The sequence below is a fragment of the Ailuropoda melanoleuca genome, chromosome 7 (genome assembly GCF_002007445.2).
Source record: "Ailuropoda melanoleuca isolate Jingjing chromosome 7, ASM200744v2, whole genome shotgun sequence".
Taxonomy (NCBI): Eukaryota; Metazoa; Chordata; class Mammalia; order Carnivora; family Ursidae; genus Ailuropoda; species Ailuropoda melanoleuca.
Genome location: NC_048224.1, coordinates 92,833,573 through 92,856,925, shown reverse-complemented (window position 1 = coordinate 92,856,925; position 23,353 = coordinate 92,833,573).

The following is a 23,353-nucleotide window of genomic DNA, read 5'->3' as shown; positions in this document are numbered from 1 at the left end:
GACAGAAAATTTTGTGTAACATAATCTTTAGAGCCAAATTTCTGAGTTTGTATTCTGGTTCATCCACTGTTTTATAGATAACTAGCTGGCTACTAGATATTCATTTCCCTTCCATAGTAAGAAACCTTGGCTGGAAATTGGTTGCCATACTAGGGACTATATTTTATTATATCTTCTTATATCTCAGATCTCATAGATGAGGCCATGGACTTAGGTCTGTCTAATATAATGTGTGTCGATTCCAGGTCCCAATGTTAAACTGTATTATGTATATGTGTATATATATATGTGTATTCCTCATGGTCTCTTTTCCCTAACTCAGTGATGTCAGGGTCAACTTGAAGCCACAAGATGGCAGAGTTAAAACACAAGATGAAATCAGCTAGTGACCTTCACTCCCACTTCAAAAAGGGCTTCTTAGGGAAGCCACCTGACCAGAAGTATTATCACTGAATTTGATCTAAATAAAACCAAACTTTTTTTTTTTCACTGATATTTGAGACTTTCTTGTTATAGCAGTTAACCAATAAAATATGACCTTTTACAATATATTTACCCTTGTGTTGACATAGATTCACTATTTATTAAATAGGCATATTGAGTAATTAAATGAATTTATACATGCAGACCACATAGATCAGATTGTGATGCACACCAAGCATTACATAATTACTTTTTATAATAATAATTATTATTAGGTAAATCTAAGTGGCATGTACTATTGTAAATATCAGTTATGCATGTAGGGAAACTGAATCATTATTTGGTGGTCAACCAACCAGCAACTCCTTTTGGTTCCTTTGAGCTTGTAAATAATTATAAAACATTTTAAGAGGTGATTAAAATAATATGCTAGAAGGAATCTGATTATTCCTTCACATATTATAATGTGTACAATATACTTCTAATATATTAATATTATTCCTTCACAGATTATAATGTATATAATATACTTCTAATATATTCATATCTCATAAATGAAAACCATCTCAAAGTCTTGAGAAGATTAATTATTAATCAAAAGCATTATAAAGACTTACCCAGATTATCATCCCATCACCTTGGGTTTCAAAGAAGTTTTGTGTTAAGTTAAAAAAATATTAGCTTATATTGACTGGCACAATTCCTGCAAAACTACAGAATGTCTTGACTGATTATTATTTTAATTGATTTAGTATTGTCCTTCACTATAACTGAATCTAAAAATCATATTCAACTAAAGCAAGTTACATTTGTTGAGGTAAATATTACACAGATTGACCAGAGTATCTGACACGCATTCTGGGGAGGAGGAAATAGAACTACAGACTCCAAAGAGAAAAGGAGATGAGAGCAGAGGGTCTTACCCCAGACTCAAATGTGAAGAATATGATTCTTATTTCCAAGACTTTGAGCTAGTCAATCTTTAAGAGTGGGTCTGTTATAGCATTTGAAAAGTTTAACTTCATTTAAGAATGTGTTTTCCTGTAATTCCTGAAGAATAGTTTCAAAGGATATAGAATTCATGGTTGACAGTAATTTTCATTTAACATTTGAAAAAGGTTGTGCAACTTCTTTCTGCCTCTACTATTTCAAATAGGAAATCGACCATTATTAAAATTGGTGTTCCCCTGTAAGTAATGTGTCATTTCTTTCTGGCTGCTTTCCAGATTTTTTTTTTGTCTTTAGTTTTCAAAATTTAATTATGATATTTCTGGGCAGTAACCTTGTAAGGTATCCTTTTAGGGTTTGCTGGCCTTTTGAAATTGTGGCTTATTTATGTCTCTAAATGTGGGATGTTTGCAGCTACTATGTCTTCAAATCCCCTTTCAGATCCTTTCTCCTTTTCTTCTCAGTGACTCTGATAACATAAATGGTGGAGCATAAATGGTGTTACTATCCCATTGTCCCTAAGAATTTGTTCGTATTTTTTTTCAGTTATAATGGTTTGCATTATGTGAATTATATTTATATTTCCACAGGTTTACTGATCCTATCTTTTGTCATCTCCAGTCTACTATGAAACCAATTGAGTGAGATTTTTGTTTTGTATTTTTTGTCCTGCAATTCACATTTGATTCATTATAACATATTTATTTGCTGAGAGTTTTATATTTGTTTCAAGAGAATTTTTAATTTATTGTTGAAACATTTTAAAGATGGTTTTTTTTTTTTTAAGATTTTGTGTGTTTATTTGAGAGAGAGTGAGAGAGAGAGAGAGCATGAGCAGGGGAGAGGGACAGAGGGAGAGGGAGAAGTAGGCTGCCCGCTGAGCAGGAAGCCCGGACATGGCACTTGATCCCAGGGCCCGGGGATCATGATTTCAGCAGAGGGCAGACGCTCAACTGACTGAGCCACCCAGGCACCCGAGATGGCTGTTTAAAAATACTTGTCAGATACTTCCAACATCTGATTCATCTTGATGTTTGCATCTGTTGTAATTTTTTTTCAGTCTTTTAATAAGACAAGTGGCTTTTTTATGGTAGCCTGAACATTTTGTCTATTGTATCATTTGACTTGGGTTTTATTTAAATACTTTCTTTTAACAGGCAGTCACTCTGTTTGGATTTAACGTCCTGTCCAACACTTGCATGCTTTGGTTCCAAGGCATTTTAATTTTCAGAATCTTTGCCAAGCTATACTGGTCTTCTTCAGTTCTCTGCTATCTGTGGAATCTTATTACCCCTATTGCTGTTGTCGAGGGTACAGGTGGTTTTCCCCACGTTGGGCTGCCCAAGATCCTTATGTGGGTATGATAGACAAACTAATGGTACCTCAAAGATGTTCACATCCCAGCCCCTGGAACCTGTGAGTATGGTACATTACATAGCAAAGAGGCTTTGAAGATGTGGTTAAGTTGTGATGTAGAGCAAAGAAGAACATGCTGGATAATCTGGGTGGGTCCGTTGTAATCAAAAGGGTCCTTGTAAGATTGAAGAGGGAGAGAGAAGAGTCAGAAGAGATATCAGAACAGAAATAGAATTTGGAGTTGTAAACTTTGAAATGGAGGAAAAAGCACAAGCCAAGAAATTCAGATGTCCCCTAGAACCTGAAAAAGTCAAAGGAATAATTTCCCCCTAGAGTTTCCATGAGGAATTTACCCCTGCCCACACCTTGATTTCAAGACATCTGACCCCCAAACAGTAAGATAATAAATTTGGGCTGTCATTACAAATACCTAAAAAGGTGGAAGTGGTTTCGAATTGGGTAATGGGTAGAGGCTGAAAGAATTTTGAGGAGCATGATTTAAAAAAGCCTAAATTTCTTTGAAGAGATTGTTAGTAGAAATATGGATAGTAATCACTAAGCTAGTGAAGACTTGGTAGGATGTGTAGATAGAAAGATAGAAAGCATATTGTCTTAGAGAATATTTAGATAATCAAATATAGCCTATTGGGAAAAATATGGATATTAAAGACCTTGCTGGTAAGGACTCAGAGTAGGAGCTTGGAGAAGAAAATACAGATCTTATAAATTAAGGAAGACAGACTAGGAATAAAATATCTTCTTAGAGGATAAGGTGTCATGTAGAATGGTTGCTAGTCACTAAAGATGGACACTAAAGGTGCTGCTGGTGAGGACTCGGAAGGAAGGGAGGAAAATGTTACTGGAACAGAGGAAGTAGACCTTTGCTGTATAAGGTACAAAGCTTAGCTGAATTGTGTCTTAGAGTTATAGTGAAAGCAGAACTTTTAAGTGATAAACAAGGAAGGATATTTAGCTTGAAGATATTTCTAAGCAAAGTGTTGAAGATGCAGCCTGGTTTCATCTGGCTGTTTTTAGTAAAATGTGAGAGAAATGAAATAAATTGAGGAAGAACTGTTAAGCAAAAAGGAACTGGGATTTGATGTCTTGGAAACTTCTCAGCCTATCCAGATTTCAAAAGATGCTAAAATTAGAAGATTAATTATGAGGAAAGCATGCTCTGAGAGACTCCCCTGCTGGTCACGTGCTGCTGGGGAGGGACAGAACGAGTGCCCGTTCCCAGAAGGAGCTGCATCGCATCAGTTATATGTTACTCAACAATTGTAGGTTATCTATTAATCACACGCTACTCAATACGCTCTGTGTGGAGCCAGGCAGAGGTGCTGGGATTGTACAACCTTTTTGTTAGAGTGTGGTTTTAAGTCCCAGTACTGAATTTGTAGTATTCATTTTAGCAACAGAAGGAAACCAATACAGTGGGAGAGACTCGTTTCAAGACTTCAGGAATGAAGAGGCTTCTCTGGTTAGACATTTGCTGTGGTGGGATTGTTCTCCCACTACCTCCATGATGTGCGGCATGAAAAGCAATTCTCTGGTAGGTTCTCATGGTGTGATCCTCCCTACTGGTGCTCCTCGGCCACCGTGGTCTCTCTGGGTAGAGTATGGGTATCTCTGGTACATGGGAACTAAGAGACATTTGTTAATGTCAGAGTCCTTGCCAGTGCAACCCAGTTACCCCATTGTCTCTTAGTCAAGTAGGGAAGTCTGAGACCCAGCAGACAAGGAGAACATTTTGCCCGGTTACCTATTTTTAACCAGCCAGTTGTGTCAGACTCGCCTGTTGTCAGAGGGACTCCCAGTTGATCCAGAGGTTAAATGAATTTATTTGGGCTGCGTTTTGTTGCTATTGTAAAAACTCTGAGCCAGGATCTCTTGCCTCTGTTGCATGGGAGGACATAAGACACTGTTGTATTGTTCCTTCAACCAGGGGTGCGAAACCAGTTCCTCTTCATATCACCTTCAGAGTTGTCCTTTCATTACCTGTTGTTATTTCCAAGGTTTTAGTTGTATTTAACAAAAAGGAGCAGGGAGAAACTAGTCTATTACTTTTTGACTATACCAGAAGTCCCAATATGTGTTTATTCTTCTCAAAACCACAGATTTAAGCATTCCAGACATTTAATTTAATACGCATATATTTAGCATATGTATACACATAAAATATATATGTATTCTTTTTAACCATATAAATAGTGGAAAAGACAAAGAAAAAATGCAGTACTGTAGTATGTCAGCTTGGAAAGATTCTGTTCTAAAACCCGCAAAGATATGGGCAAATGTTCAGAAAAGCCTCTTCTCCCACATATTTGAAAATACCCATGCACCAGCAAATCACACTGCATGCCTTCTGATGTATTACATTAGAAGTTCCACAATGTGAGTAATGACAACCTCAAATGTTTTCTTTTCTCATCCCACTTACCTCAACAACTGGAGCATGACCTTTTTTAATAACAAGAACATATTTCAATTCACTTTAAATATCAACACTGCATCTTTATTCTGGTAGCCTTCTGCCTGAATGAACACATTGAAAATAATACATATTACCCATTAAATATATTTATATTATGCATTTTTTTTCTTAACAAGAGTGATGAAACACATACGATGACTGAATTATTGCTAGCATTTGGAATGTATTGTCAACCAATATGACTGTGGAAAATTGTTTTTATTTGCATGGATTTAAGTTATGGTACTTCCAGTGTAAGGTGGAACACTGAAACACAGATTCAGTTCCTACATTCTTGAAGACCGTCTAAATCAGGAATTCATAACCACAGTACCTGAACTTGAATGGATTTGAACTTCAATGTATATATTTATTTTCAGTAACCTCTAACTGAAAATGATCTTTCCTTCAATTACATGTACAGGCAACAAACCCCAGTAGTATTAGCAATATTTATGGCTTTATTATCATTAAAAATCACAGGTAGTTTCATATTACATTCATCTATTGCAGAGCTAGAATTTAGATTATACTGATCACTACCAAATTATGATAGATATTAGACCTGCAACTCGATATTTTTATTTAATGCATGAGTGGAGACACATATTTATTCTTACATAAAAATGTTTAAAATATTTTTATAACCACTTTTCAGTGCTGTTGCTTTCTGTTGTATTCTTATACATTTTATCTCATGAATTTAAATCATTATTTTGAGAACTCCATCGACTTTATTAGCCTGCCAAAGAAATGTATGAAGCAAATGTATGAGGACCACCTACTACAAAAGGATAATAAAAGTATCTTTAAACATCAATTGAAAATCAACACAAAGGGAGAAAAGAAGATCAAAAACACAATATTGGAAACTATAAAACTGATGGACAAATGGTAACTTAGAAGAGGGAATTGAGCTGAATGCTAAACCAGCAAAATGTAAAGCAAAGAAAGAAGCTAACTGCTGTAAAGAATTTCCCCAAAGATACAGGAATGGACAATGGTTCCCGCACCTGACAGTGACGTGAATGTGAAGTAAACCAGAATTGGTTAAGCCATCTATTTAAGTAGAGGTCGAACCTCCTTATCTCTTCTGCCAGTCTATAGAACTGATGACTGTTCATTGCAAACCTCATGTTTTATTTTTCAAAAAGAAAAAAAAAAAAGCAAAAGGGAGAGACACTGGAGCAGTATAATTTATAATTTCTCAATTTAAGGCAGGAGTGAGGCATTATCACAGTGTAAGTGGCAGGAATAGATAAAAATCTACATCCAGCAATGTCCACCCTGCTCTCACAGCAGGCTTCCTGGGTTTGAGCTGACAATCAAACTCGTAAGAAACCTCGGCATTGCCAAAACACCTGGTGATGAGAAAGGATATAGGAGGTGCAGCAGGAACATGCTAGAATTCTTGGGCCTTTCAGACATGTTATCTGAAGGTCTCCATCACACTGCACTGGGTGGCCCAGGAGAGTCAAGACAGAGTGATGCCTTTGGGGTGACTAGCATATGCTAGTCATATGCTCCCTCACAGGTACATGACAAGTTCCCATTCCCAGGTGGAGCTATATCTCATCAATTATACATTACTCATCAATTATGGGTTATTTATCAGTATCATGTTCCTCATAAACACTATCTGTAGTGAAGCACAGGTGCTTGGATTGGTATATAACAACGGAAGAGAACCCTGATTTAGCTTGCATGTACTGTACGTACACCGTCCTTGAGTTATGTTGCAGGAGGGCGCAACTAAGAGGCCTAATTCTCAGGCATCCCAGCAGCTAGAGGAAAGCAAGGCCAGCTATTAAATCTTTAATTCAATACTGAGTATTGAAAACATTAGCCTTGCTCTGGCACTCTTCTAAGAGGTTTCTGGAAGACAGGCCTGTTACTTTCCATGCTAAGGACTGGAATAGTCTTGAGCTATCTGAAGCACAAAATGAAAAACACCTCAAAGTACCAACATTCTTGATTTCAAAGAAAACATCATAACCACATGACCCCCCAGAGAAGACAAGCTCAGACAATATGCAGAAGGCTCCCAATCAGCTTTTTACTCATCAGTAAGTAAATAAAAAGGCAAGAATGAAAGGCATTTCCGATAAATCTTGTATTGGAAACCAGAAATCAAATTCCACAGATGAAAAAAAAGTATAAAAAATTGGGAAAGAAAATTTCTAAAAATGTATTATTATTTACAGAGTTAATGAAGATCATTTACAAAACAATAGAGTATAATGATAAAATAATAATATTCGAAAAGTGGAAAGTGTTCTTAAAAATTAAAATATGACAAAAGTACATTAGAATCCTTAATCCCGTTTCACTTGAAATATATTTATTTTACACTGTCACACTATTTTACCCTATTTACTTATTTTACTTACTCTATTTACTTATTACTTACTCTATTTACTCTATCACTTACAAGTGATACCCAGTGATTTTAGAAAATTATTTATCATATTTAAGCATAGTCTGCATATTTATGGCTTCCCCACATTTGCCTCTACCCTCTAATTCTGCTCTGTAAAGGACAAAATGATAAGGATTCTTATCTGCAAGAGAGATCTTCGAATGCAGGAAGTCTTAAACTACATTTCCCTAAATGGTCTCTTATCCAAAATAAGCATGTTTAGTTCCATTAAAGATTTTCATTAAGAGACTTTCAACCTATCTTTTGTACTGTTTGTTTATATGTTTGTTTTTTGCAATCTAATTTGTCTAAAAAAGAATACAAACACATTTCTAAAGATAGTCTTACCCTGAGGATATAGTAAATATTTTAGGGTTTTTTGGCCATATACCATCTATGTAATATATTCTTTTTGTTGTTGTTGTATTTTAAAAGAATGCTTTAAAAATATTTTATATGGCTTAAAGACTATAGAAAAACAAGCTGCAAACTGGATTTGGCCCTCAGGCAATTGTTGCCAATCCCTGGTCTAATCACCAAAGGAAGCTTTCTTGATTAAGAAATTCACTAAAGTAATGGAATTTAATAATTGTAAGTTGAATAAGAACATCACAAACCTTGAATCAACCCAAAACCTTGAGTTTATAGCAACTGAAACCTCAGTATCTTTTTCTCATTAACTACTGTGTATGTTTTCATGGTAAATATACATACCTAACAAGATGGGGATAGTTAAAAGTCTTTATTTACCTTACACCTTGTCTTTTTTAGATAAGAAGAGGTGTTGAAAAGCCTTTTTTTTTTCCTGTATAGAGCCAGATGGTTAATATTTTCTGCTTTGCAAGTTTAAAGGTTTCTGTTGCAGACACTCAATTCTATGGTTGTAGTGGGAAAACAACCATAGGTACTACATAATGAATGAATAAGAGCGTGTTACAACAAACCGTTATTTATTTATTAAAAACCTTGCTTCCAACTGTTGTCACAGGCTAAAAAGATCATTTAGTGATTCTGCTGTTAAGGGCCTAAGAATTTCTCTCAATTTTAGGTAACCTATAAAGCATATGTATTTTCTGTCAAGGTGAAAACAAGCTGACAAACAAGACAAGTGGAAGGTTCTCCCTTAAATTTGATCAGAATTCAATATATATATGGTAAGCTATTGTCATAGGAGTTTCCAATTATATCTGAGATTTTAGAGCCTCCTGGGAGTTGAGGGAGAAGACTAAGGAACACTAAATGGATAGGTTATTTCTCTACCTTCACTAGAATAGCTCTGATTTTACCTCTTGAGGTTTTATTTTTTTAATTAGTTATTTACTTCGGAACAACAAAAGCTTTCCTTCTAATTAAAAGTGTTCAAGTCATTTCTCTAGCCCATATTACTCTAAAATGGTTTTAGAGGTTGCATTGTGTAAAACACCTTTTTAAGTCAATGTCCTATATACTACTACAGTTCTTTGTATATTTTAGAAATAAATTTATGTGTGTATATACACACACACATATATAATCCAACAAACACCAATTAAGTTTTCAGTAGTAAAGATATTTTAGCTATCACTTTTTAAATAATACATATTATAACATATGTAACATAATTTCTTTAAAGCCACTCTCTCCCATTCACTTTTCCTCACATACCGAAGAAGAGATGCTCTAACATCCATCTGTCATCCCTGTAAATAACTCTCCTAGCTCAATCCATGTGTCCATCCAACACCCCTTTGCATTTTTCCTTCCAATTCTAAAACACAAAAAAAGCTCAAATCATTGGTCTAAGTAAACAAAAATGTGTCCAAAAAGCAGGAAAGGGGGGGAACTACACAAATTATAGTTTGGTGAGCAGTTGCATTCGCTAAAATAGTAAACTCATAATGTTTGTCTTTCCAAATTTTACTAGCAAATTAAGTTGTCTGCTAGAAATTAGTGGTGATATTTGATTATTTTAACTTTCTAATGGCCAAGCCAGCATCAGAGTCAATTCAGATTTGTTTCCATTATCTTCTAAAGGAAGACACTTTACATCCTTTACTAGATAGACATAGAAGTACAACTTACTAAACCATCAAAATTCACTTTACTCCCATTTTAGTTTATTTGAATGACTACTTTAGCTAATTGTAGGGATAAAGGAAGGCCATTTCATAAAATACCATAGAATTCAGACATCTTCTCCTTCTTGATTTCTCTCTTTTTCTCTGTCTTCTAGCTGGAAGTAATATGAAGTTGAATTAGCTGATGAAATTAATTTAAACCAGCATGAGTTCCTATTAATCTATATTTTGTGATAATTTTCTTCATCTGTAAAACATCACCTAGCAAGAATGCACAATTTTGGAAATCAACTATGCTTTTTTACAATTCAATAATTATTAAAATTAAATGTATTAAATTAAAAGTATTAGATTGACTTTAGTAAAATATATTAATATTTACATTATCAAAAAGAATTTAAAATTATGTTGTCTAATATGGTAACTAATAGTTTAATGTGATTATTTAAAATTTAATTAAAATTTAATTAGTTAAAAGTTGAATTATTTGATTCACTGGCTTAAAAGTTTAATTCTGTTCACTTAGGCTCTTTTAAAAAATAAGACAAATTTGTCCATTAAAAAAAAAAGACTAAGATCTACATTATATATATGTTTTATATTTATATGTATATACATATAAATACATGTATAAAATGTGGGAGAAATATAAAATGTACAATAGGGATTCAGACAAGGAAAGATCGTTCTTATAAAGAAATGAGGGATAATATTTCATGAGGTAAGCATTGTTTGCTCTCATAGCAAAACATGGTAGGATATCCCCACGGTTTCTCTGTATATCAAAGGTTTAGGCTACTAATTTTCTTATTAAAGATTTTTTCCTATTGGAAGAACACACCATCCATAGAGTTTCTCCTCTGGGTTCTCTTTCAAAGAGACATGAAAATTATAAATCATATGCAACTGGATTTTAACCACTGGGTTACCTGATAAGTATTATGGATCAAAGACGTCTTAGACTACAGGCTTCAGGAGCAAAGACAGAAAAATAACTGAGAAAGACTGCTCTGTATACGTGCTCCAGATGATTCCTCCTGCCTATCAGGGTTCTTTCTTGTTTGGACTGCAACTTGGTCAGTTTGTTTTAATCCATGTCTCTAACAGCAAGACACAGCAAAAAAGCTGGCAAAACACCATCTGGGTCACATCAAAGGCAAGGTAGAGCTGAGTGTCAACAGCATATTGATGGACTAACACTGCCAAGTGTCCCTTCTCTTATTGCAAGACAAAATGTCATACTGACTGATCTTTCTTCTATAGCCTTTAAAACCTTACCAAGCCTTTCAGTAAGTAACAGTTCATAACAGATGTTTAACACAACAGATGAATTTCTTAAACACTGAAATATAGACTTTTATGAGGAAAATTCCTTTCTGTTTTCTGTTTTTTCTCTGATTTAATATAAAGTTATTTCCCCCCCTTTTTTGAAACACGTAAGAACGTATATATGTGTGTGTGTATAGACAATCTGTATCTAAAATCTATAGCTGGCTATTATCTATCTATCATCTATCTAAATGATTTAGTAGCTAAAGGTGATTCAAAGAATTCAGTTAAATTAACTGAGAACTTTTATTTGTAGCACAAATTCATATCCTCGGTTCACCCATCATATTACATAATGGCTGAAAAATAGATTGACAGTGAGAGAAAAACATAGGTGTGAAAGTTAGGAAATTTAGGAAAATCTCTTGTTGAGCAAAGATAAACAGTTATTTATAAATTCAGCACATCACAGGTTTCTTAATCCCAATGAATACTTACTAATAATATTCTGGAATATATGTCAATGGAAAACTTTAACTTTTGGAAATGCTTGAAATATTCCGTATATTTCTTCCAGGCAATTAGTTTTTATGAATCAGCTTCTCCAGTTTCTCAACGCTGCTCTTTTTAAAGTGATACATTATATCTACGAAGCTGCACATTTTGTCTATTAGTGCAAATTATATATATATATATATGCAATATACATGCATAGAGATTGAAAGTATGTGAGAGAATATGTGAGAGAATCATCTGAACTAATATTAAACTTCCCTGGTCTCAATTTAAGAATAAAATATGAAGATATCAATAGATTTGCATCATTACTGACAATCATACACACAGTTAATTGAACATAAATGAACTATCTTCTATCAATCCTTAGTTTAATTGAAAAGTTTCAAATATAATTTCTTTAGTCATACCCATCTCTACTTGAAAAGTTCCCACAGAAATCAAAAGCAGATTATAATATTTCAGGAGCTGGCTAAATTTCTACTGTTTTCTGACTCATTGTAAACATTGTCATCAGAATGAAGATAGGTTGTTTCCTTTTCTCTTTTTGTTACATTTCTCAGACTTCAAAAAAAATTGTCATTTCCATGCAAATTACCCTACTGCAGCATTCATTAAACCCTATTTACTGAGAATTTAGCTGGCTCTCAATCCTCTCGGTTATCTAGAAGAAATCTTGGAAGGGTCAAAACAGCAGCATGATGCTACCCTGTTTTAATATAAAATGTGAAAAAGCAACAATATTGTTCAAATTTGTATTTTTGTAATGTGAGAATGTTACAGAGGCAGAATACTGAAATAGAATATATTCTTATGCATTAAATAGAATAATTAAATTTAGAACAGGGATAAATTAATCACTTTTTATTATAGCCCCCATCTAACAATTTCATCGTCCTCTTCTGAATCTGTACTTCCAAAAAAAGCCTATTGACATTTCATCAAGTGAAAGTTCTGGCAAGTGGCAATTGTTCCATTTGTTGCAATTTCTGCCTTCCTAAGGACAGGAAACATATTGTGTGAATTAATAATAATCCTCAACAATGGAAATGAAAGCATAGTACTTTACATTGATAATACCCAGGTCATATTTTGTTACCATAATATAATTGTCATATCTAGATCTTTTCCCATCATTTTTGTCTTATAAACACTTTTAACAGAAATGTACAATTCCATGAACCACTTGAGGATATTTAATTATTTTAGTATGCAGCATTACAAAAAAAAACCATAATAAATAAAAAAAATAACTTTAGCAGCATATTATTAACTGTTATTATAAAGTTTATTTAAACATTATACTTATTTTCATCACACATGTAGACCCATTTTTGTTCTAACCCATTTAACAAGTGGTGCACACTGACTAATTTTAATTATGTGAGAAGATATATGACTGTAGACATAAGATGACATATTCCCTTTAGGAACTACCATTTGTATGAAAGTTATAGCATCAGAAATACATAAATAAACTCATTAGCCTCTACCATGTGTAATACCTGAATGTTGTATTTCTAGCCTGTCCATTATATCATTTTACAATTTTTATGTTTTATACTTAAAAGTTGAGATAAGCGAAAGTAATTTAGGCTTCCATTTATTAGCATTTCCCTGCAGACAGCATGTAATCGGTAAACATAGTCTTACTTCTCAAAAAACAAATGTTAAACTAGAAAAATCATCACTGTATTCTAGCTTTTTAATATTTGTTTTGCTGAGAAAATTACTTTTAAGTATTAACATTACTTTTAATAAGTAATTTTGAAAATTTTGTTAAATAATTTTAAGTCTTAGATGGGGAAAAATCACCTCGAGGAAAATTTGGAGAAATATCAATAGTTTTATGCTAGATGTTAATTTGCATTTTAATACCAGTGTTTCTTTTGCTTTCTGTGCTAACCAATGGTGCATTTATAAAAAATAAAATGCACTTGCTGAGTGATAGACTTTGTTGCTTCTTCATGAGTACATTTATTTTCTCTCCACTAACTGCTCATCTGTTTCTCAAAGCAGGCTAAGATGCTCTTGAAGTTCCATTTAAGGGGAATGCATTTAAATAATTATTTGGTCAATTAAAAATAGTGTTTCCCTTTTTGTCTATCATCTATTCCCTGATATGACTTCTTCATGAAAAATATCAAAACTCGTGAGGGATATAAAACCAAAGATAAGTGCTGGGGTACCTTTAAGAATGTGAACAGTAAATGAACCACGTACTGTAATAATAAAGAAGTCTGAGGGACTGTGGAATTAGGAGATTAGTTAATCAACAGGCATGCAGCTTTCTTTGATAGTAGGATGGGCACAGAGCTGGTCGCCCCTGGATTACAAAGACTATGCACCTGTCTTAAACCTGGGTGATTTCCTGGAGTGCATGTACATCCCCAATGTTAGCAAAACTGCTTTACTCATTCACACAGGGTTGACCCCCATGTCCACCCCCATCAAATGTTCAGTCAGTAACGCAGGCCACCTCAACTTTTAGCAAAAGACAACAATCACAAAACTACCAAAAAACCAAACTTTGCCATCTCCGAGTTCAGTGTTTCTATAGAGACGCTTCTCTGGAAAGTCCAATAGCTCCTCCTCCTCCTCGTGTACGACTCTCACCTACTTCTCACACGTAATTTGACAAACGCTGTTTCCAACAGAACCATCAAATATTCTCAAGCCTAACAACCGAATATTTAAATGACTTTCATACGAATGTGTACTTATATAATCGCAACATCAAGTCTTTCCTCACTAGAATTTTACAAAGTTCTCCTCTGGTAACTACCACGTGGTTCACACTTGGGGTAGAGAGTGCCTCCTTCCGCCAGTGAAATGGAATAGCAATTATTACGTAGCTCTCCAGAGCTACAATCTAGTGGAGCGATAATGAAAGATGAAGAGGCCAAATTCTGGAGGAAACTCAGTCTGGCAAAGAACATAACAGAAAAGACTGGAATAGTGTTTCTTCAAATATAGATGGTGGCTCAAAATCACAAAGGGAAATTTTAAAAAAATACCATCACAAAGATTAATCTGAGTTTTAGGGGGTAGGGCTCAGACTGTTTCCTAGCAAGAGTCTCAGGTTTAATACACACTGAAATGTGAGAAATATGAAGGTAACGATTACAGATTAAGGTAGAAATAGGTAAAGAAATAGAAAATACTGTTATAGCATATCTTCCCTGAAGTTAGAACTTAAAATTTATGAAAATGCATAAAAAAGAATCAAGAAGGGAGGGTGATTTTCTATAAATTATCTGCAGTTAGTTTCTGAGGCTTAAAGATGGAGATTTTGTTAACCTTTGAGAATAGATATTAATTTTAAGTTTGCTTCTTTGTTTTAGGAATATGTCCAAATGGACTTAATAGCCAAATATAGTTCAAAATTTGAGTTTTGTTGGCAAAATTGTGAATACATTATCAACCTGAATGAATATGGTATGAACATTCCATTGGAATTTGCCATTTTAATACCATGATGTGTCCTTTATCTCTTCCTTGAAACTATTTATCTTGAAGTAGGGTTTGTGTTACATGAACATAGTCATACCAGTTTTCTATTCATCCTATTTGAATGATAGATATTTTGTCATCTTTTACTTTCAACATGTTTGTGTCTTTAGTTTTAAATATTGTTTCTTTTGAATATCATTGTTACTTTTAACAGTCTCTGCCTTTTGGCTAGAGTGTTTAATATAATTTCATTTAATACATTTGTTGAAACATTTGTGTTTAAGTCTACCTTCCTGATGTTTGTCTTATATTTTCCCATTTGCTTTTTTATTTCTTTGTTTCTCATTTCCTTCCTTCTTTTTGATCAGACATTTCTTTCTTTTCTTTCTTTTTTTTTTTTTAGAGATTTTATTTACTTATTTGTCAGAGAGAGAGAAAGAGAAAGAGAGCACAAACAGGAGGAGCTGCAGGCAGAGGGAGAAGCAGGCTTTCTGCTGAGCAAGGAGCCCACTGCAGGACTCGATTCCAGGACTCTGGGATCATGACCTGAGCCAAGGCAGATGCTTAACTGACTGAGCCACCCAGGCGTCCCAGGCCTTTGTGTCATTGCCAATTTTGCCTCTATTGATTTACTTATGCCTAATTCTGCTGCTTTCAGTGCTTTCTCAGTATCACAATATGCATCTTAACATAGCTTAACATAGCTAACTTTTAAAAATATTCTACTACCTTACACGTAATATAAGAATTTTACAAAAATATGCTTCCAATTATTCCTGAGATACATTGTACTCTAGTTCTCAGTTATTCTACTTTCACATATTCTATGAAACCACAGTGCATTGTTATTATTTTTACTCTGTAAAAATGATAGACTTTTACAGAGATTTAACATCTCGATATTAAAAAGCCTTTTATATTTACTGACATACTATATTTTCTGGTATTCCTTATCCCTAGTTTTCTCCCTGGTATAATTTCCCTTCAGTCCAAAAATCATCTTTGAAAATGTTGTGGGTACATGCTGGTTAACTGGCAATGGGTCTTACAGCATTTAATCTGCCTAAAACTGTCTTTATGTCACATTTATTTTTGGATGATGATTTTGCTTAATGTGGAACTTGAGGTTAACAATTCATAGTCAATCTGAGAAGACAGAAGTGTTTCTTCACTTCTGCCCTGCCCGCAGCCTGAGCAGCCTGGCAACGTGGATCTTACCCACATCCCTTACTTCAATCGTCTGCAGGTAGCTTTTACCTCATACTCAGTGTAAAATGCCCAGTGTCTGGATGGTATACTCTATTCCCAGAACCTTGTGCCTATGCCTGTGCCTTGGGACATGTTTCTCCCAAATCAACCAGTGCCTCCCGCAGGCAGAGACAACTGAAAGCGTGGAGTGCCTGGAGGCACTCATGACATCCTCAGGCTTCTCCCAACCCCAAGGGAGGGGTATCTCTCAGCTCTTACCCTGCCCCTAATTTTTTTTACAAGTGCTTGGTAAATGCTTGCACAGAAAATTTGGCGATAGACTCTCCTTATATCTGGGGCCCCAAATGATTCTAAGTGATCACACTGGCGTAAGCTCAAACTTCAATTCATTTGTAGTTCCGCGGTTCTTGGGAACGCCTGGGTGGCTCAGTCAGTGAAGCATCTGCACGTTTGCCTTGGGCTCAGGTCAAGATCCCAGGGTCCTGGAATTGAGTTCCGCATCGGGCTCCTTGCTCAGTGAGGCGCTTGATTCTCCCTCTGTCTGCCCCTCCCCCTGCTTGTGCGTGTTCTTTCTCTCTCGTTCTCTCTGTCATATAGATAAATAAAATCTTTAAAATTAAAAAAAAAAATGATCACCTGTTCTCTCCTTACCTGAGGATTGTTGCAGCTTCTCCTGCTGTTCTAGCAAAGATGAAGGTCAATACAGGTCTCTTCAATGTTAAGAGGGTTTGTTACTTCTCTGGATTTTGATACATGTGTTTCTTTGAGCCCTCAATTTTATAATGAGCTTTAAAAACCTATAATTTGGGGGCGCTTGGGTGCCTCAGTCAGCTAAGCGTGTGGTGTACCTTGGGGTCAGGTCACGATCCCCGGGTTCTGTGATTGAGCCCCACATTGGGATCTCTGCTCAGCGGAGAGCCTGCTTCTCCCTCTCCCTCTGTCACTCTGCCTGCTTGTGCTCTTGTTCTCTCTCTGTCAAATAAATAAGTAAAATATTTTTTAAAAAATCTATAATTTTATAGGTCATCTAGTTTGTAACTATTATTGTCATGTGACTTTCTATGTTCCAATTGAAACAAAAGTCCAAACGCCAGACACGCACACTTACATACACACATACACACACATACATGTATATATTCCAGAACATTTAATTGGTATGACATAGTTTAGTCAGCTATTGCCAAAAACTGAAATTGCATTATATTTTTTTCTAAAAGAATTGCTATGCCTTTTGGATGTTGCTATTCTATTCTAGAGTGGGAGAAGAATGATCATAAAATGAGATGTAGAGCTAGAATCATGCCAACTGAAGTGAATACTTAGTCTTATCAGTTAAAAAAAATACATTTGGTAATTGATCCCCCCCTAAAATATTTATACCAAAATACCATTTGATTGTCTTGGAACAAGTCCCCCTCCTTGTACTAGGGTATAAGGACTCCGGTTTGAGATGCCAATTAAAACAGAAGGAAATTTTATAGTTATTTAATGGTGAACCCAAGGCAGGAGTCCCCAGGGTTTGTTTATCAGGATAGTGATGTTCTTCAAAGACCCACACTTGTACAACTAACCGTTCCACTCCGGCATCTTCTCCGGGTTAGAGCTCAAAGTCACAGCCTGCTGTAAGTATCATATCTGCACAGAGAAAAGTCACATGAGACAGAAGTTAGAGGTTCATCTTCAAAAAGATCATTCTCATTCTGTGTCTCTTTCTCTTCAGGGGAAAAAAAATTCCTGAGCCCTCCTACAGCAGACTTTGCAGAGCTCTGGATCAGGATACACATGCTCAGACTTAGGTGAAGAACTGAGTAACTTGCAAAGGGAAATGTCATTACCACAATTAATGTTGTTGCAGGTCCAATCTCTACTCTTTGGTGGGATTTTGTGTGTGTGTAACTTTTTCTCTTTGTGGCACAAATGATTTTCATTGCCATCATCATGCTAATGAAAATAAAAGCACCCCCTTCCAGCAATGATTAAAGCAGTATCAAGTAAAGAAAACACTGTAGTTTTCAAATCTGTGCATGCAGTAATTGAGGTGCCTTAAGAAACTTTTTACTGAAGGGTACTTTTGGAAACTCACTTTTAGAAACTGTTTAAGTTAATGCATTGAAGGATGTCTGCACTGAAAAGAAATTTCACAATCTTTCCAGGCTATTGTATCAGGGTTCTTAATCTCAGGACAAAATTAAGATGAGGTAATATTTTCATGGTGATATTGCAATTAGCACTTTCTTTAAAATTCCCAGTGACCAATACAATTTTGGTTATATGATGAACACAATACTTATCGAAGCAAACATATGAAAAGTATATAAGCAAAATGAAACTAAATGTGAGAAAAACTAAAGATACAGCCTCCACCATTTTGATGATAGTCTTAAATTCTGATACAGTTAGATTTAATAATCAGCTTAGCAACTATACATTTTAAAAAATAATAGGAAGAAATTATATTCAGTAAAATTCCCATTCACGGAATAGAGATATTATCTATGGATTTAGAAAAAAAAAAGGTGAACAAACAACAAACAACAAAGCCTCTGTCTTGCCAATGACTATGTGAAAATTCTACATAGAAAAGATGGGTTTCTTTTCCTCCTACTAATCCTGATTATGGGGAAAAGATTAAGGAACATTATATTAGTGTGCATTTAAATGAAATACTTCACTGGGCACATTGACGAATACAAATTTTTGAAAAATAATGTAATGTTAAAATATTTTAATAATCTTACTCAGTAGCAATAAAACACATAGTCTGATTCTAACACCTACACTATTAGAATGAATTTAAAGAAATAGTATTATGTTCTGATAAAAAGCACGAAAGGTATTAAGTGAATAATACCTTCTTTTTTGATATAATTTTTGAAATAATGTCTAAAGGTCAATTTTTTTTTTTTAGAATTTTCTTTTTTAAAAAATTTATTTATTTGAGCAAGAGAGAAAGCACCCACAAGCAGGGGGAGCAGGAGAGGGAGAAGCAGATTCCCCGTTGAGCAGGGAGCCCGAAGTGGGGCTCAACCTAGGACCCTGGGATTATGACCTGAGCTGAAGGTGATGGTTAACCAACTAAGCCACCCAGGTGTCCCTAAATGCCAAATTTTAAAAAATATTTTCATTTACCAGAATTTAAAGATGACTAAGAAATAAACACTGATGATAATACTACTACTAATACTATCAGTAAAAAAATCTAAAATATCTTGAGGTTTACTTGTTAAAAATACATTTCCACATGTCAAAATAACCATGGCAAGCCATTAGAACATATACGGATATATTTCATTTATATATTATTGATGGAAGGTATTTGTGTAAATTAGGAGTATTGCTTTAAAAGAAGATTGCTTTATTTTTGTTTTGTTTTAATCTCTAAAATGCAGACTACTGCTTTTGGAATTCATAATGTTTTATGTATAATGTTGATATATATCAATTATTTTTGCAGCAAAGGCATTTTATGCTAAGTTGATTGCAAAGTATTATTTACCTACCTGAACATTAAAAAAAAAAAAAAACAACCTCCTCAGAATAAGCTTTTAAGAAAAAAATTGCACCTAGAAATGCTAAAAATCATTCAAGGTATGGTAATCATTTCAACATACTGAGCAAAGTTAAATATCATTAAAAAATGAATTCAGTACTGAAAATAGCTGGAAATGATGAGGTAATGTAGAATCATTCACCCGTGGAAAGCTGCTCATCAGAAAAAAACAAACAAACAAAGCCTAAATCATAAGCAAAAGTTCCATTAGAGAAAAACTCTAAAACCCTGCATATCTATTCATTTTTTTCCAGTTTGGAAATCAACTCTGTCCTTACTTCAAAATAAATAGTATAAGATTTTGATTAATTAAACTAATGACAATTCAGAAATAACTAAGCAATTGTAACAGAATTAAGGTGTACTTTTTTTAAAGCATCTAGTAGAGATAGTACTGGACTAGCTCTGTTAAATACAATCTCACCAAGTTAAAAGAATATTTCAGAATGAAGGAAGAAGGAAAAAAGAAAGAAAAAAAGATAAAAAGAGAGAGGGAGGCAGGAAAAGAGGAAAGAATAAAGAAAAAATCACAAAATGCTAACTAGCTCATATCCAATGTTCATGCCCAAATACAGACCCAAATTCATGAATTCAGTTTCATGTAGTTTTATCATTCTGAACAACTTTCACATTTATATCATTTTAGGTAGAATCAGCTTTTATATCCCATTTTATATCCATTTCTTAATAAATGTTGGCTCAGGGGCATGTGGGTGGTTCAGTCATTAAGTGTCTGGCTTTGGCTCAGGGCGTGATCCCAAAGTCCTGGAATCAAGTCCCACATCGGGCTCCTCCACTGGGAGCCTGCTTCTTCCTCTCCTACTCCCCCTGCTTGTGTTCCCTCTCTTGCTGGCTGTCTCTCTCTCTCTGTCAAATAAATAAATAAAATCTTAAAAAAAAAATAAATGTTGGCTCAATTTATTTGAATCCCCTTTTAAATATGAGAAAACTAAAGCTATTTAAAATATACCTTTTTGCAGTAACCATTATTTTAAAATATTCACTTTGTTCTAATTTATTAATATTCAGTGAAAACAATTTCAACATTTGTGTTATGAATATTGTAAAATGACCAAGCCATCATTCTACATAATACAAAAAGAATAATTTTTGTGAAGTATGTTTTATGTAAAATATAGATATTTTAGAACCTGGATTTAATATATAATTCTCCTGCAGCTGATTTTCTAAGGATTTATGTCATATAGTCATATATATGCATTCAAACACACACACACACACACACACGCACACACACACACAGGTACTTACATAAATTTCTCCCTTGACTACTTAAGGATTCTGCTTATTTTGCTTTTTCTCTTAACATTTAATGCATATTATTTAATATTGTACTATACTAAAATCAGCAAAAATAACAGTTACTTTTGAACTATCAACAGACAAACATTAATATTGGATACTTTCAGAATTTTTCAAAGGAATCTAGTCCAAATAAGAAAATTTCAATGGCACCCTACATACATTGCAACATGTACTGTCAAAATCCCCCCAAAATATCCTTATAGGCTACAGTTCAATGACATATCATATATAATTCAATAAAAGAAACATGTTGAATGTTCTTAAACCTTTGGAAATAGATATATAAACCCATGAGCAATCTCACGGTTGTAGTAAACAAAAATATAAACAACAACAAAATGATAGAATACAATAAATTGTGATATATGTCATAGGCATACAAGAGGGACAAATTATAATCCTCATAAGTTGGGGAAACTTATTTATTTATTTATTTTTAAAAGATTTATTTATTTATTAGAGAGAGGGAGAACTTGAGCTGGGAGAGGGGTAGAGGGAGAGGGAAAGAGAGAATCTCCCGCAAACTGCCCTCTGAGGGTGGAGCCCTAAACGGGGCCTCAATCTCACAATCCTGAGGTCATGACCCAAAAGGAAATCAAAAGCCAGACATTTAACTGACTAAACCACACAGGCGCTCCAAGGAAACTTTAAATAATAGAGCACAGCCTGCACAAATTTCCCATACTGCTTGAGGGCATTGCTAATAATCCCGTCCACTGATATTGATCTATTAGCCAGAAACTTCCTGAGAATTCCAGAGCTTCAGAGAAGGTCCAGGGAATCAATATTTTGTTTGTTTTTACCTCACCAGGGATTATAATCTATCATATGATATTGTGGGTTATTCCCCACTTCTAAGTGTTTTAGTGATTTCTCCGATATTGTTCTCATAGGCAGCAAAATTCTGTGCCAAGAAACCTGTGTTCCCCACATTTTCACTTCTGGACAAGATGGAATAACAAAAACTGAATTTTCTTTCCCACTTGAAGCTATCACAAAGCAGAGAAAATACATTAAGCAAGGGTTTGCAAGACTCTTGGCATGAAGGAATGAGACAGTGATCTCTGAAATATGGGAAATAAAGGAGATGAGCACTACTCAGATGGGATCCCAGCTTCCTGGTTTGAGTTTCCGGACTGCAGCACAGGGAGTGAGGACACAGAGCCAGCCATGTACCCCCGACAGAGGAATAGGTCTTGTTTTTAGGGGGGTCCGAGGCAGCTAGAGTTTACAGGACAGAGAACAAAAGAGGAGATAGCTCAGAAAGAATGTTGCAACACCAAACTTATGGCAAATGTAACAATTTATACTACTTTGAACATTCTTTTTAGTATTTAGGTATACTGTTACTTTGGACAGCAAGAAAAAAAAAAAACTACCTTGTAAAGAGCTTAACATTTCTTGATTCTTCTGTATGAAACATAGGCTGGGAGACTAGCATGAATTCCAGTGGACATAAGTGGTCCACTTGGGTCTAGTGATTAACAATTTAGACAAGTCAGCATAGCTGTCTATGTTTATTTAGCCATTCAGATGCCAGAGCAGGAACAGAGTAGGTAGAAAATTTTAGTGTAGCCAAGAGAGTACTAAGAAATCAGAACTAAGCAAGGGAATTGAAGGCATAATCAGGAGAGGTGTCTGTTCTTTACACTCTACCTATGGTTTTCTCTGTTTCTTTTCATATTCCATCTTCTTAAATGGCATGTATACATACTGGCTTTATTTTATCTCTTTCCACTAACTATTTCCACCCTTCATTCCGTGGAAACTGCTGTTCAATGATCATCAATGAACTTCTGGTTGTTAAAACTCAAAACCATATTTTTGACTTTATGGTTGAGCACCATTTGGCATAGCCAGGTACTTCCTGGTATTTTAATGTGGATTCCACGAAAACACTTTTTTTTCTCTTTCTCGAACATTCTGATCCTGACCTCTTATTTCTTTTTGCTTTAAACTTTCTCTTTAGGTTATTGTATCTACATCTTTGCTTTTAATTATCGATTGTGATGATATGAGTCCTGATTTATTTTTCTAGCTTATTATTCTCCTTAGAGCTTCAGATTTATATGCATAATCACTATATTTCAAAAACCCATTTTTGTGTTCATAGATATTATGATTTTTCAATGAGTAAAACAGAAGTCTCATTTTCACCAAAAATAGGTCCACTGTTAAAGAAAGATTATATTTCACCTCTCTATTGAAGAATAGTTGTGTTTTATATATATTTGTGTTTTAATATAAACAAAACTTTTAAGATAATGAAATATAATATATTAATATATAATAATATATTAATACACAATAATACATAATGATATATTAATGTATAATATAATATATTAATA